Source organism: Agelaius phoeniceus, chromosome 3, assembly GCF_051311805.1.
Source record: "Agelaius phoeniceus isolate bAgePho1 chromosome 3, bAgePho1.hap1, whole genome shotgun sequence".
Lineage (NCBI taxonomy): Eukaryota > Metazoa > Chordata > Aves > Passeriformes > Icteridae > Agelaius > Agelaius phoeniceus.
In genome coordinates, this window is record NC_135267.1 from 86,850,678 (window position 1) to 86,866,921 (window position 16,244).

The following is a 16,244-nucleotide window of genomic DNA, read 5'->3' on the forward strand; positions in this document are numbered from 1 at the left end:
AAAAGGTTTATCTGTAATCAAGCAAAGCTCACTCAAGGACTTTCACCATATATCACTTCACCTTCAGACTTGTTTCACCTCTTAGATGGGACTACTGATACTTACAGGCTTATAGCCATGTTCAGCTTCTAAATACAAAACAAAGAGGTCTTATCAGTCCAAATTTATCACTACTTACCTCAGTAGGATTATACCATGAGAGCATTTCACTCTTCAAGTACTGATTAACATTAAGGCTTATACTGTTTCGGTTTTTGCTCTAGCATCTCTTCTCTCCCACGTAACACCTAAGTGGCTTTCACAGCAGGTGAGAAGTGTCATACTGTACAGCAGCAAAGGAATAATGGAAAGATGCAAATAGGCAGAGCATAATAGAGATCAAAGACTAAATTAATTTCCTGAGCTGGTATTTATCTGAGATGACACAACTTCTAGAGAAGATATTTTGAAGTTAGGAGGGAAGATGGCCAAAATAGCTCACATGCTTGAGAAAAAAATACAGCTAAAAGGGGTTAGTGCCAAAGTGAAAGAGGATGTGGACAAGATGCTTGGAAGGCCCTGTTTCAGTCCTGTTTTAGTTAAATCCAGTAAAAGCCTGGACACAGCAGAGGGCTGTGGACTTAGAGTGTGTCTGTGAGAGACCTCTATGTCATGCTTGATTCAAACCCTGTTTAAGCACAGCTGAGAGACTGGAAAACCACTTTCCAAATGGGGACTTTCATGACAGATAGTTACAGGCTGGGTGTGGATATAATATACCATGGACGGAAAAGTACAGGTACTGCCTTTTGCCAGGGACTTATACAACCACATCTGTAGTTCTCCACAGTTTCCTCCTTGAACCCCTTGGAGGGGTTTTCTATTAAAAATTACAGATTCCTCCCTGCCAAACTGCAGTTTTAAATCTACCTAGAAAAACTTTTAGATTGTTCATTCCATAAATATCTCTTGCAGGCTGTCTGACGTCAGAGGATTTGAGAGAGAGGCTGGTCTGAAAGTGAAAACAGCAGCAGTTCCAGTCTCACTCTAACAGCAGTGCCAGCGAGAGGAGCAGTACAGGCATTTCTCTGTGTGGATTACGGGACTGCAGAACAGGGAGGATCCGCACAGACACACGGCCACTACAATGTAAGTGCAGCTGCTGCAGCAAAGCTCCTCATGTTTTTGCTTGTTTTCAAGAACAAATCCCTGCAAGTACTGATTGTCTTTCTTTCTTCTTTTTTTTTTTTCTCCTCTGAAATATCCTGAAGCCAGCTTGGCAGCACACATAATTCAGGTTTAGTTTGATTGCTTCTCCCAAAGGTATGCAGAGGGCTGACAGTGCAGGCTTTTGCACTCTTCTGTATGTGGATGGGGGTGACAGGGGATGAGGGAGGTCTGAGGAGAGCGAGGTAGGGATGGTCATATTTTTAGAAGACTACAAAATTAACTGAAATTCAGCTAGTTCATGTTCTGGTAGCAAGAAAGGAAAATCCCTAATAAGCCTTAGGCAAAAATCAACTTCCTTAGGTAACTCCACAATGTAGGATTTCTTTTTTAACTCTTTAATCTCTTGTCATATTATGCAGCAAGCAGCTCCTCTTTCTTTATGAGGATGACAGGCAATTCCCTGGCCCCTGACAATGAAGTCCTGTCCCACTCTGCCAGGCTACTGGTGATAAAAAAATGCTAAAACAAGTAAGGAGAGTCACTTGGCTAAATCTGTAAAATTTAGCATCTTGAGCCTGCTACTAAGGGCTCTCCAAAGAACCCTCTGCTTCTGCAGAGAAGAGGCGTCTCTCACATCTAAAACCTTAATGTAACAGGGTCATACATGAACAAGTCACCTACTACAAGGAGAATCTCCCTGCAGATACTAATACAGGCTCCTGGTCCAAGTCCAAACTAAAAGTAGTGATTCTTAGTAATTTTTTTTATACCTCTGCAGTCCAGAGATTTCCAAGCCTACTCCATAAGAAGATGTTTTCAGTGGGGCACATAGCTGTATCTATTTGCAATTAAAAGTAAATGCTGCATTTAATTGACCTTACCTCCTGTGAGATTGAAAACAACCTCACACCTGGGTGACTGTTCATTCTTCAAGTGGAGAAGGGAGCAGTTCTGGGGACAGCTGTGTAGGCAGCCAATGCAGAAGATGCATTGGCATCTTCTCTAATGAGACCCATGAGAGAAGCAGCTTGCTTCCCCAGGAACAGTTTGAGGCCTCCTGCATGAAGATGACACACTTTGCAAGCACTTGTAACTGTAGGAAACTCTTGGCCAGCAGGAGCATTGTTGGCCTGTGCAGTTGCTGGAAGGAGAGATGATGCCCTTGAGCATAAACAGAAAGCTGGGCTGAGGAGCAGGAGCCACGTGAATTGCACAATGTGAGTCCCCATGCTGTTAGCAATTGGCTTCAGCCAACAAGCAGTCACAAGAAAGGCCGCTGCAAGTCAGCATTTCCTGCATTGGGCTGTTTTGATAATAGGAAAAGTCTGAAAATACTTTTCCTCTTCAGGGTGGCAGAGTGGGTTATTGGGGCAGGGAGAAGGCAATAAAAGAGGAAAGTTGAGGACTGAAATGAAGGAGGGTTACTGGGATCTCTGCTGCATATCGAAATTGAGCAAGTGTAGTTAGCTGTGCTGGAAACATTTGCAGGTTGATGTAATCACTGTGCTGGCTAATGTAATGGAGATAGCCTTTACTGGGCAGGTGGTCAAGGTCTAATCCCCACTAAGGGATGCCATGCTATGCAAATAATGAGCTGGAGAATAAGAAGCTGTACTGATACTGGTGTGTAAGGATGCAAAAAAAAAGCAGATCCTGCAAGGATCTCAAAAAGCAGATCCTTCAAGGATGTAGTTTGAAAGTGAAGTCTTCAGACTTGGAAGGAATCATACTGGGATCTAAGCTACTTTGCTGTGACATATCAGAATTTTTTCCTCAACCCCATTTATTTCTTACTAGATTTTGTTTCCAGTGGGTCTAGCAGCTCCTTTTCCAAGAAGCTGCTTTTTTTTCCTTAACAGAAGCCTAATCACTTTAGCTGGCAATGTAAAAGAAAAAAACTTCTTAAGGAATGCAGTAACTTGTTAGAAATCTTTATGCCCCAATAAAAAATTGAGAGCTGTCACAGCCAAGGCGAGTGTCTGGAGCCACAAACACTTTTTACCTGGTTCAACAGTTAGTCTCTCTGAAATACTTTAGGCAATTTAGGACTCATATATTCAGAACTGCTGAAAGCTGAGAGGGTAAGAAGAGGAACTAAGGAGGAGATAAGTCCATATTTGTTTTCATCTGACTGCTTCCTGTCTGTCTCATTATTCCTCTCTCTTTCCTTTGTCTCAGCATCCAATAGGTTAGCAACAGTACCTGTAGGGGTTTGCAAGTCTGGAAGTTCCCTGTGGGCTGTCAGTTGTGGATCAACAGGAAAGTTGCACACTGAGTGGAAGGCTGGGAAGAAAAATGGGAAGGGAGATATTGATCTGGCAGGACATAAATTCAGTTCCAATGAGAATCCATGTGTTTTACCATCCTTGAATTTGGATGAGATTGTACTAGCCAGGAAATTGCTAGTTCAACTATGGATGGACTAACCCTGGAAGCAAGATTAAAAAAAACACAATATGAACAAGGCAGGCATCTTTTCAGTTTTGTTTTGTGGAACAGAAAGCTATTGCCTGCTGCAGCTTATGACAGTCAGTGTAGCCTTGAGGTTTTAAAAGTCTATATTATGTGTTACGAAGTGAGGTCTCATGGTTTCACAGAGCTGAGTAAGCAAATTCCCTGGATAGCCTAGTGGCTTTACCACACCATATCACTTGTCTGCTGCTATCACTGCTGGTTTTTTTCAGTTGTGCTTCTCATATGTAGTTCTGTTCATCCTGAAAATCAGTCACAAAAATTTTTCTTACCAAGTACAGATATGAATTGCACTTACTATACTTCATTGACAGGGAGGCTCATCAAGAGTTGAATAGTATCTTGAAGGGATCTCCAAAATTGTTTGGGTTTGCTCCATCTGCTTTAGTCGATATAAAATTCCCCCAAGGTCTGATGGTATCCGAAAAACCCATCTAGTCCCTCCAGGCCAGCCATCTGACTTAGAGATTGAGCAATCAGGGGACACTATTTCCTGACACATAGGGGAAGGATGTGTGGGAGGCTTGGCTTTCAGCACTTTAGTTGCTGTGAATTTTCAAACCTGGGTCAGTCCTATGGAGAGCTGACCCTCTCTCCCTTCCCTGCCCTTGCAACCCCCAGGCAAGCACAGCATGTTCCTAAATTAAAAGAAGGCTGACTGCTCTTATTTTCATTGGATGAAAGATTTTATGTGTATTTTCCCATGCTTTTTGGTTTGTTGATTATTGACAGTGGTGTCTCATGTGGCTTTTCCATTTGCCAGTTGTGATCCCTAATATCACATTCCTTTGAACTCAGGCATGTGCAGAAAACTGGTAGTTTTCAGTACACATACTAATATGCAGTAGTATGAATAATTTATCATATTTCTGCAATTCCACTTACAATGACGCTACTTCTGTTTGGCACAAGTCTGTTATCAGGACAAGGAATTGTTATGTTCCAACCTGAGTGACCTGAGACACAGAGAGTGCAAGTCAGCTCTCATCTAGTGAAAGTATTCTGGAGCTTTGTATGGTTCAAGAAACTTACTCTGTGCTTCAATTCTAAGTAAGTCCAAGTAACATCAGAACTTAGTACAGAGAAACTGAGGCCCAAGTTGTGCAAAGTAACCTGTAATTTTGGCTCTTTATTTTTAGTGTCTTTTTAGACACCAAGAGACTCAAAAATTGAGGCAGCCAAAATTATAAGCTGTTTTTGAAATGCTGGCTGAGGCACTTGGGCAAATCTACAGAGTGCATTTGATTCTGCTCACATACTTCTTACAGCAGAGTAACTCTCTGAAGGTCCATGAAACTACTGAAACTACTGCTGGTTTACAGCAGTGGAAGGCACAGACAAATGTGTCCCATGTTGCTGGAAGCTCCCATGAGCTCTGGTGTGTCAGTTCTGTCCTCATGGTTTATTTCTCTTGACAGGGTGTTCCCAGCTGTGAATTGCTGAGAACCATGAAGGCACATGAGCACATCACACCCCGGGCAGTGCTATTGGTAGAGTAGCCTCAAGCCATCTTAGTGCTGTGTGATGTTAAATGGGTACCTGATGATGGTCAAACAAGCTTTTCCCTCTCTGAGACTTTGTGTCTGTTTATATGTTGCTCAACGTTCATGCTTTCTGTTAGATATATATTTTCAGTTTCCTATATGGTATTTCAACACTTGAAATTTTGGCTTCTCTGGTGATCTCTATGGTGTCAGATAATGTCTTCTAATAGTAAGAGCTTACTAGACACAGGACAAAATCTATGGTGACCAATGACAGGACCTGAGGGAATGGCCTGAAGTTGTATTAGGTGTGGTTTAGATTGGATATTAGAAATAGGTTCTTCAACCAGAGGGTGGTTAGGCACTGGAGCAGGCTCCCCAGGGAAATGGTCACAGCAGAGTCTGACAGAGTTCAAGAAGCTTTTGGACATTGTTTTCAGGGACATGGTGTGGCTCTTGGGGATGGTCCTGTGCAGGGCCAGGAGATGGACTCAGTGATCCTGGTGGGTCCTGTTCAACTCAGGCTATTCTGTGATTCTGTGATATGAAGTAGCAAAACTGTCCAGGAAAAGCTCAGGGGTTTTTTGATTTAGTAGAAAAGTTATTCTGACAGTACAACAGGCTTTCACCAGAGAGAAGGCTTTTCTGGAGTTAAAAATTCCTACTTCAGGTAAAAAGAAGGAAGTAGATAAGAAAGGGATGAGATCAGGAGACTTGCTGAAGTTCAAGGAATGGGAGCTGGACATCAGAAGGATGTGTTTAGGATGTGAAAAGGAAAGGATGTGAAGATGGAAATAGAGGTAACCTTGAGGAACTGAGAAAAACCTTGGCAGCAAGGAAGAAATAGGCTTCATCCCTGAATAACAAGTGCTTGCTGACTTCCCAGTAATAATTGCTGAAGTTGGTATTTCTGCTCATGAATTTTGAAGTTCACACTTGTTTTTGTTGGAGAGTATTTTTCCCTTCACTGTGTCCCAAAATAACTAAAATCCAGGCAATGTATGTGCCAGCCCAGCTCTTCTTTGAAATGAGGACAAAGCTGATTTGTGAGACCCAACAAGTCTATTCTGTCTCCCTGGTATAGGACATTCATAAAGGAGGCATAAACAAGAACTCCTTTCAATTCTTTTATAGCTTTTATTATTCAAGGCTGTGAACAAGCCTGATTTGGGGGGCTTTTCATATTGTTTGCTGTTTGGAGGGGCAATCTTTTTAGCTGCTTAAAGAATTGGATTAATGAGCTGTGAAGACTTAAGTGATAGAAACTTTTACAGTCCCGTGTTCCTCTATGAAGAATATGATCAGGTCCAAAATAACATTACAAGATCTGACATGAAGATGTGTTCCCAGGACAGTTTCACCAGACACAAAAGAGAAGAAATATTTCTGCCAAGGAGCACAATCCAGGTTGGATTTATTGTGAAGAAATCATGCAAGCATACTTTTGAAGGTTTAAGAGCACGTGGCAATATTTTCTTCTCCTAAGACAAAGTTGTGGGAAGAGGTGAAAAATCTTGGAGGATGGATCCACTATTAAACATGATATTCTGGCTGTAATCCCATCTGCAAGTCCTAAACTGAAAGGATTGAGCAGAGGTAAGATCAGGCTATATGTGTTTTTTTAATATGCTTTCCCTAAACATCTGCAGCTGACCTTACTTGGAGAGATGGTACTGGTTTAGATGGACTTCGGACTCTATGTAGTCAGTTTTATATTCCTGTGGTCTTTGTGAGAGATAACAATGTGAAGATCCTCTGATGCTTCAGCAGTCATATCTGTAAGATGTTGACTGAGGAAGCTGACCAGACATATCACAAACCTCCAGAAACTTATTCATATTTTGGATGCCTTTAAGTGTCAAGAATGCATGTGAAGAAACTATACCTGCATTTTTAGCACTGTCTGTATCTTCTGGACATTGAAAAAAGGAATCAGCAGTTCCCCAGTTGAAAAGTAGATTACAAAGAGTGGCAATTTTTCAGAAAACATTTAACTTGCTAACCCTTCTCTAGTTATGATTTAGGGATGTTTTGTATTTTCTTTTGCATTTAAATATTTCTTAAAACATTTCAAACAGGCATACTCATCAGTAGCATATTGTCGCTGATACTTTCATAACTAACAAATATTTTGAGTTCTTCCATTTTCCAGGAAATCTCAGTGCTTTAGAAATATAAAAAAATTAGGATATTTTTAAGTAAATCATGCCTGTCTTTAAAAATCATTAATCTCTTTGCACACTCTTGGTCCTGCACTGCCATCTGTTTTCTTTCAAATCTCCAGAAGGCTGTGACAGAAATACGTGGGAATCCATGTTGTTCTGCATCAGCCTGCCAATTCTGCTCCTTTGCTTGTCAGGTCAAAGAAAACAACCTTTTCAAGAAGGCATGAAACAACTGGAGAACTGTTTAAGCATCTTTGTCTCTGCTGATCCTTGCACAGAAGTTTCCTGGACTCTTCCAGAGGTGTAACATGATTTCCCTTTAACATAAATCCATTGTTTTTCCCCTAGTGTGTTACAACAGTCCATTCCCTCTGAAAACATGTAGTCAATAAATCATCAGCCTACAATACAGCAAGTTCTGTACTTTCCATTGGTTTAAGATCAAGCCCTGAATGCTGTGAGTATTGTATGACCATTAGCCAAATTGTTTCTTATAGAGCTGGGTCATGTCAATGGACTGTTCCTATTTGACCAGAAGTTAAATGCTGAGAATATTTTCTTGTCTGCAATCATACACTGTATAAAAATGTGAGGATAAATCACATATATATAGCAATTTAAAGTCAGCAATTTATTGTTTGCATTCAGCACTTTCCTCTGAAAAATTTCCAAGCATTTTACAAATATTAGTGGATTTAGCATTTTGGGAAACTGAGGCACAATTTTCTCAGAAGCCTGCAAACTAATGAGGGTCTGTACTATCACATAAGTATTCTCACTGCAGGTAGGTTAGACCCATTTTATTCATACACCTTTATGTCTTCTGAAGTGTTAGTGTAGCAAAGCCATAGTTACTAATTAAAATATTATAACATTATATTAATAATTATGTTGCTTTTAGTCTCCTGTCTATAGAAAAGCCATATATTCACCAAAATATCACAAAATCACACTTCTCCCAGAATGCAAGAATGTCACCCTATTGCAGAGTGGTACTCCTTTCCATTTTTACACCCTCCCTCATATCTTCCCAGAGCCTTTAGTTAAAATCTCCTGCTCTTCGTACACTCTACACTTCATTTAGGTTTTTGCCTGTATTGAGGCTGTGGAACTTAGGTACTGCCGATAATGGTTGTAAGAGAATTAGCCTACTAGGTGGAATGGGTTTATTTGTTAGATAAAACAGCATACATCTGTAGAGAAGGTTTGCCAGGCTATCATTCTTCCTTACAAGCTTTAGGAATGGAGCCATCCACCAGTGCAGACAATCTTGGTTTTCTTACTGAGTCACTGACCATTAAGCTGGGATGCCTGGACTGTGAGTACCCTCCTTAAATCCATTTGGCAGAATCCTGACCCCCCTCCAGGCAGGTGACCCCCATCAGCATCTGCACAACAGATGAAAGAAAGCAAGATCTTGACCAAACATGAGGGGACTTCAGTCCTTTGCTACTTTTGCAGCCGTGTATACAGCGGGAACCAATTAAACTGTTTCTAACAGCTGAGTGCACAGAGAGACAGTTGGTTTTGTTCTCACTTGAGCTCTGATGTGTCAGCATCCTCCTGCACTGCTATGCAGGGATAGAGTAATAACCATGCTAGGGCCCTGCCAATACGAACTGTCTTCCAACTGTGCCCTACTGAGATATGAACTTGCCCTCTTTGGTTGTTTCATACTTTTACTGCCCTGTGGGTCAGGCATCCCAATGAGTGAATCTCTCTGGCTCTGTTGTAGAGGCCCTGAAATGTGTTGCCAATGCCAGAAGTACAAAGCTTGACCTCAGCCTTTCATCGTCAGCAGGATTCAGGCAGTCTGTGTGAATGTTACAAAGTCTTTGGCACTCACCATTACTAAGTTATAGGGAGAAAAACAGATGCGTTTTCTGACTGAAAATTTCTAACATTTTCCTTGGGGTCCCATGAATTGTTTTCCAGCTGTGTCTGGACTTATCTAGAATAGCTTCATGTACCTGCTGGGTGACATGTGTTGTGCTATAAATGCCCTACTGTGTCCTTTGTGACATATTTTCTGTTAAATCAGAGGCAAAATTTAGCAAGTGACTCCTCACTGTCTCATCCCCTGCTTACTTTCAGTGGTGATGTTTATGATGTTCACATCTATTGGGACATCTCCAGGGACCCCTACTCTTTCTGATTTACACATCTATTAGTGTAGCTAAGCTACTGTGGAATGGGAACCTTATCTAAGGGAATACTGTAAGGTAGGTAGGTCAAATTTGATAGGTCAGATTACAGTTGACCTATCATAATGTAGTAACTTTTTCATATGGTATCACTGTACTTTTATCAAAAAGCAGTATAAGATTGTCACTTCATCAGTTCTGAGAATCAGTTTTTCAATTACTGGCTTTGATTTTTGCAATATACGTCAACATACAATTCAGGTTACATGCATATCAATATTTTGGGGTTTTTTCTAATTTTGACATAAATAAAAAGTTATCTCTAGTTTTATGTATTTTTATCCACAAAGTGGACTAAATTTTATAGTCTCTAGAATCAGTTAACAGAGGTCATGGAGATGATATTATACCTCTGTACAATGAAATACCTAGTTTGTCATTGTCAGCTGCTTCAAACGAAGACTGAAAATTGCCGCTTCACTTCAGACTGGAAAACTTATCTAATTATTTCCCATTGGTCACTTGAAAAGGCATATGTTAATGTGTAATAGTTTTGGAATAAATGTGCTGTGGAGACTGCTGGACTACGTGTCTATTACACAGTTGTCTGTGATTGTAGGAAACAGGATGTGATGACCTTGTAGTCTTATACTGCCACGAATGCACATGACCCAGAATCCAGCTGACCACCCCACAGACTCTGGTGACATGTGGGACTGCAGCAAATTAAAATGGAAGCAGATGGTTAAAAAGTACCCTCTGTGTTTTGCCTTGTCTTTTCTTTGAGGGACATTGCCTGAAGTCTTTGATCCAAATAGCCTGCTGGGGAAACGTGTCTCTGAGCTAGGCTGAAACAACTCTGGGAACACTGTCTACAGTTCTGGGTACTCAGCGCTAAGTGGTTACACAGTGGAGGAGAGAGATAGGCAACTTTCATTTTTTTCTTTGAGACCATTTTAGTCATGGTCTCTTGGGATTCTTGAGCTCCTTCAGGAATAAACCTAATTCACAAAGAAGCTAGAGGGAACTGGACAGTTTGATGCCAGACTGGGGGCCATTGCCTCCAGAGAAATGGGGAAAACCCTTTAACTTTCATTAGGAATTCCTTCATTGTAAATCTTGGGCTTGCTTCTGCTGTCTGACCAGTGCCATTAACTTGGAGTATGCACTTTTCAGTGTATTATCTATCTCTTTGTCTGCGTGCTTGCTTGCAATGGAACAACCAAGGCTGCACAAAACTATAATGTTTATTTCTTAGGTTTTCTGTACAGACTGTGTGAGCTTAAATCCGTGAGCTCTCTATGTTCCTATATTTGTTGCATTTGGAATTTTAAAGTTTCTCACTAACATTTTGGAGGCCTGTTTCTAGGCCTGAATTTTGCCATTTGATGTGGATCACACACTCTGCATCTTGTGGTGCTGTCAGGGTGGGAAATAATGGGCCCTGTAGCCTCAGTGAAGCTCACAGAGAAATTCACTCATGGGTGTCACAGAAGCGGTTTTCCCAGTCCTGTGATATTTAGTCTAGAAAATCTCTATGTAGAATAAGATGTCACGCTGGATTTGTTTAGTACCTCTGGGCTTCAGTTATCTCTGAACATCCCATGAAGCTTTAGGGTCACAACAAATGCTGTACTGCTCCTAGGCAAATGCAGCCACACTGGAGTTTGTTCAGCGGTCATTGTGCCTGGCTCTTAAAACACCAAGCTCACGTTTACATATTCACTGAGACACAGTAATCACCGCATTATACCAGCGTCTGTGTATCTGACACACCCAGTGATTTGTTTGCAGACTTTCCCACACCCTCAGAGTTGCTACTTCTTAGTTTGGATCATTTTTACCATGTCTGTGTCAGGTGTCTTTTTCTCTCCAGATATTTTTGGGTGCAGCTGATTGCAGCATGTCGAGAGGACAAGACAAGTCTGCCTTTTGCAGCTCACCTGTGTTGCACCATTAGAGAGCATTAAAGCAATCAGGGAACTGGGCTGATTATTGTAGGTGCTTTCCAACTGAGCTGTTCTAATTTTATTTCTATTCTAGTCCTGCTTATGGAAGGTTTTTTGTTGCTGTTGTTAGGCTTGGTTTGTGTGAACTTTTTTTAAACTTTTTTTTTTAATGTGTGGCTTCTACCCATGTGTTTACCATTGTTCATTCTTTTTGCCCTCCTTTCCTTATGCAGCTGAGGAATATCATAGCACTGAGGATCCAAGATGGGCATAACTAAACCTCACCACACCGAACCACTGGGCCAACAGAGGCCTTTTATATTCTTACTGTCAATTGATATCAGAACAAGGATTTTTTTTAGACTTTAAATGGTCTTTCTGATGTGTCAGAAATCTGTGTGGTTATATTTATCAGTATTTTATGACTTTTTTGCCTTGTTTGACACGTGTCAGCTACTGAAGGTTCTCTGCTGTAAAATGCCTCAGAGGTGACTAAGTGGCTCCTTGTCCCGCCTGCTTTGCTAATTGTGCTGAGCCAAGTAGTATCTGTTGGATATGCAAGCATGGAGGGTGAGGAAGGGAACTCAAGGAAACTGAGTTGTAGGTAGGAGCTATGATGCTGGTTTGGCCAATAATTACAGGCTGCAGACTTCACAGGTCCCAAAAGCTAAGCAAACTCCATCTTGCTTAATACTTTGATGAAATACTGAAGGGTGTATGAAGCAGGGCTGATCACTTAGAGGCACGTATTAATTTGGAATCAGGTCTAAGAACAAAATCTGGGGAATTTCATATTGTAGGATATCAGAGTTTCTTTTCTGTGCTCCACAGTGCTTTTGAGCACTAAACTAGTAATCTGTGAGGAAAAAAATACAACAGCTTAGACTATCAGAAAGTATAACTTATAAAGTAACAATTTTGGTCAGTGCTTTATTTGGTTCAGCAATATACATAGTTCTCAGATAATTATGATTAGGTACACTAAGAATGGGACACAGCCTAATATAATGGACTTTGATTTCTAGTTTCTTTTTGTCTTATGGTTGTTTTTTTCTGTTTCAACACAGATTTTGAACAAATTATCGTCTTCCAAAAATTGTTAATATAGATGGTCCCTTAGACTCCTCTGCTCTGTGTTTGGGAGTTGCATTCTACTGGTACAATTACATTATAACATTTACAAAAATATTTCTTACCTGTTGATGCTTCAGTTTTTGTGTTAAAAATATATATAATTTATGATGCAACCCAAAACACCACAGCTCTAACAGATTTTGGCTTTAGCCTGTAGGGCTTGGGTTTTTCTTCAGAACTGGTGAACATACACATCGCTAGTTGACTTCAAAAGAAATTGTGGGTGCAGAGGCATTCAGTCATTTGCCCAGGGTCACAGTGATGGTCAGGATCAGAGCTCCACAGGGCAATTCCTGGCTCCAAGTAAATAAACACACATGCCAGACTGGTAGATACTTCTGAGCTGTGCAGGGATCTTGTGTAGCTGCACCTTTAGAAGTGGGTCTTGTCTTTCATGATCAGATTTAAACAGCTACACTTTTATAAAGAAAATAGCTATTGCCACCTGTGCAGTGACAGTCACTACCAGGTGAGTAGGAACTATTGTACACCATTGAAAGTGTCTTTTCAACTGTAATGATTGTTTTTGTAATAGCACAGCTTGGGAATTGCCTGGAATGCTCCTTCTGTGTTGGCTTAACCTATCTCCTTCCAAAGTGTTGAGCCAGTGCTTCATTTTTTATCTCACTTACCATGACTGACCTTGCACCAGAGATGTGTGTGAACAATGCAGCAAGCCCTGCTGGTTTTAGTGGTTATTTGGGGTTTTTTTTGTGGGGTTTTTTTTTTTTTGGTTGGTTTGTTTGTTTGTTTGGGGGTTTTTTTGTTGCTTTTTTTTGGGGGTTTTGTTATTTTTTTTTGTATCCACTGCAGTAAGTTTAAGGCTTACTAGAAGATTTAGCAGCTATAGAAAGGAGCATGTTGGAGTGCCATCACAGCCTCATTCTTCCTTATAGTGTCAGCTGAATTGGCTAGGGAGTCCTGACTGCACCTTTTCATAAAGTCCATGAGCTCTCATTAGCACACTCCAGTGATTGGGGTGCAGCGTGCTGAGCAAAACCTCCACATACTTCAGGAATAATGTAATCTGGTTTTTTGTCTGAGGTCTAAACATGATTTATCTAATGGTGATTTAGAACTTAAATAGAAGCAAATCTGGAGAAGTGGGCTAAATATTTTTCTCATTTAGCTGAGTTGTCTAAACACTGGGGACTAAGAGCTTATGCAGAACCTTCTAACACTGAGTGAGTCAGGCATGATTATCCCTCTTTTAGAGAGTACAGAGTCAGAGACATGAATTGGCTTGTCCATGCCCACACAGAAATGCACAGGTAATGTCAGCATTACAAGTTGGTTACTCAGAAGTGCACAGATGTGCAACAGGTATCACACATCTTTCTACCCTAAGTGCTGTGAAGACTGCTTGCAAGGTCACACTCTTATCTTAATAAATTTTCTGAGTATGGGTTTTCTCTTTCATTGTGATTTTCTATTTAATATAAAAATATTCACCACTAAAGCAAAGTATTTCGACACACACATTTTTGTCATCATTGAAAAAATTCAGTTCCTTGGATCTGAAAATATTTGTACCTGTAGGATGTTCTTTTATTGGCTCTTCTGGGTAAACCTGTACACACTGGTGAAAAGTGGGAGAGAGCATATTAAGATTTTCAAAAGGGATTGAAGAAAATTTTCCTGGCCCTAGCAAAGCCCTAGCAAAGCACAACTGAAAATGAGAGGGCAATCAATTTAAATGAAACCAGTAAGTTCTAAAGGTTCAGAAAACTTCAGGTTGATGCTGATGCTGAGACTTGGGTTTCCTGTCTCTTGACAATTTACGAATACTTTTGTCTCTCCCTTAACGCTGGGCATAACTGTTTGTGTCAACTTCCCTGTGTCCCAGAGTGGAATCTACAGGCCCTTTCCTTTAAAGCTTTTGGAATTTACATAACCCTGCAATTGTAGCAATGCAAAATGTGGCTCTGGTTACAATAACAAGGATTTAGGGAACGCAGGGAGAGATTGTAGCAGCAAAGGCATAAAAGTAAAACAAAACTCTACATGCTGTTTTAATTTTCAGCAGCCACGTGAGAACTGTCCTGCAGTTCCCGGCTATAAATAAATCTCTGCTATCATAGGAAGACAGAAACCAAAACAGTTCACATTCCTTCCAAATTTTCTTAAGGTTATAAAAAATAAAGGAATGGTAAATATTTCAAAAGCAGAGTGTGTCTTTGCTAAGGAATGTCAAATTATTACTCAAGGGGGTTGATATTTGCATTAAGTAAAGAAATTTGGCATTAAACCTCTCTTTCCCTGTTCCGTCTCTGCCAGGTCTTTTGAGAAAACCACTTAGGACTGCATTTAGAAAGTTTGCAAGCAATACTTCTTAGAACTCCATGCATTCACTGCCTTAGTATTAGCTGAGGCAGGAGCTTCCTTTGAGATGAATGAGCATTACACAGAAGTATGACTGTTGCTTCTTGTCAGATTTACATCCTAGTTCTTTTACATGGTGTGTTAGGAAGGTGGAGACAAGGATCACTTCATTGCATAGTGAAATGCTATGGCACTGGTAGATGCAGATGTGAATACAGAATCAAACAATGCTCTCACCAAAAGCAATACTATAAGAAGAAGCAGGCCTGCTTGGTAAGTAAGATTAGAGTTATTACATGTGGCCAAACAAAGATTTGGTCTCCTGTTCAAATCCAGTTTTTTCATCAGAATAAAAAATTGTTACAATTGCAAATGTTGGAGGACAAGCTACCTCAATTTTACACTCAGGGATGAAAAGATTTAGTGCTATGTGAATTGTGTGACTAAGGATAGCTCTTCAGGGAATATAAGGACAGACTGAATCATGAAATGGTAACAAGGACATGAGTGGAGATAACCTTTAGCAGAGAGCCCTAGAGTAAACAGGCCTGCGTGAGGGTTTCTGTACACAAATGAGGTGAAAAGATTTTGTTGAAACTTCTTTCTTAGAAGGTAGTGATGCCTTAAGTTTTAGTGAGTCTAAGTCAACAACCTTAGTTGTTGTGTGGTGAAGTCCCAAGCAGTAAGACTGGAGACTATGAAGGAAATATCAACACCAGCAAACTGGAAAGGAATTGTGGTGTATAGGGAAACAGGGAAACTGATTTAAATTGACCCTGAGCTGTGGTATTGATTTGACTGGGCATGAGGTCTCCCAGAACAGGATATATTTGAATTTCTGAGTGCTCCCTAAAAAATAGGAAGGAAAGCTGCAGCAGAGGAGAGTCTGATGTTGCTGTGAAATGGTTCTCCAATTATAGGATCTGTTTCACACTACCTCATCATGGTGATGGACCACAAAACAGCTGAGATCTTGTGGGAAATAAACAAGAAGTTTGGTAGATGTCTGTTAAAGATCAAAAAAATGAGTAAACACACACCTTCTTTGGACAACTGGAGGAGGCTCATGACCACCTCAATATCTGGAAGAGCAATACCACAGAGCACAAGAAAGCCAGGAGGTTTTTGGAGTGATGACAATTTCCTAACACAGGAATGATGGTTGAGCTGAAGAGAAGAGTCACTCTACTGGACCTGGCATTTACAAACAAGGAAGAGCAGACTGGGGGTGGGAAAGTTAAGGGTAGCTTAGGCTGCAGTGACCATGGGAGGGCAGAGTTAGGATCCTGAGAGGAGGGAGCAGTACAAAAACCAGGATAACAACCTTAGAATTCAGACGAGCAGACTGTGGCCTGATCAGGAACGTCTTTGAAAGAATTCCACCAGACTTGGCCCTGGCAAGAAGAGAGGTCTGTGAGAGTCAGT

The 16,244-nt window shown here is 40.7% G+C and overlaps 1 protein-coding gene across 1 annotated transcript in view; it reads left to right on the top strand.

The window, feature by feature from the left end:
- Positions 1-1,001: 1,001 nt before the first annotated feature.
- The window catches only part of DAAM2 (dishevelled associated activator of morphogenesis 2), a 202,516-nt gene continuing 187,273 nt past the window's right edge, over positions 1,002-16,244 (top strand). Inside the window, exon 1 of the mRNA XM_077175812.1 lies at positions 1,002-1,128. The gene's annotated coding sequence lies outside the window, so the exon portion shown is untranslated. The remainder of the gene's footprint in view (positions 1,129-16,244) is intronic.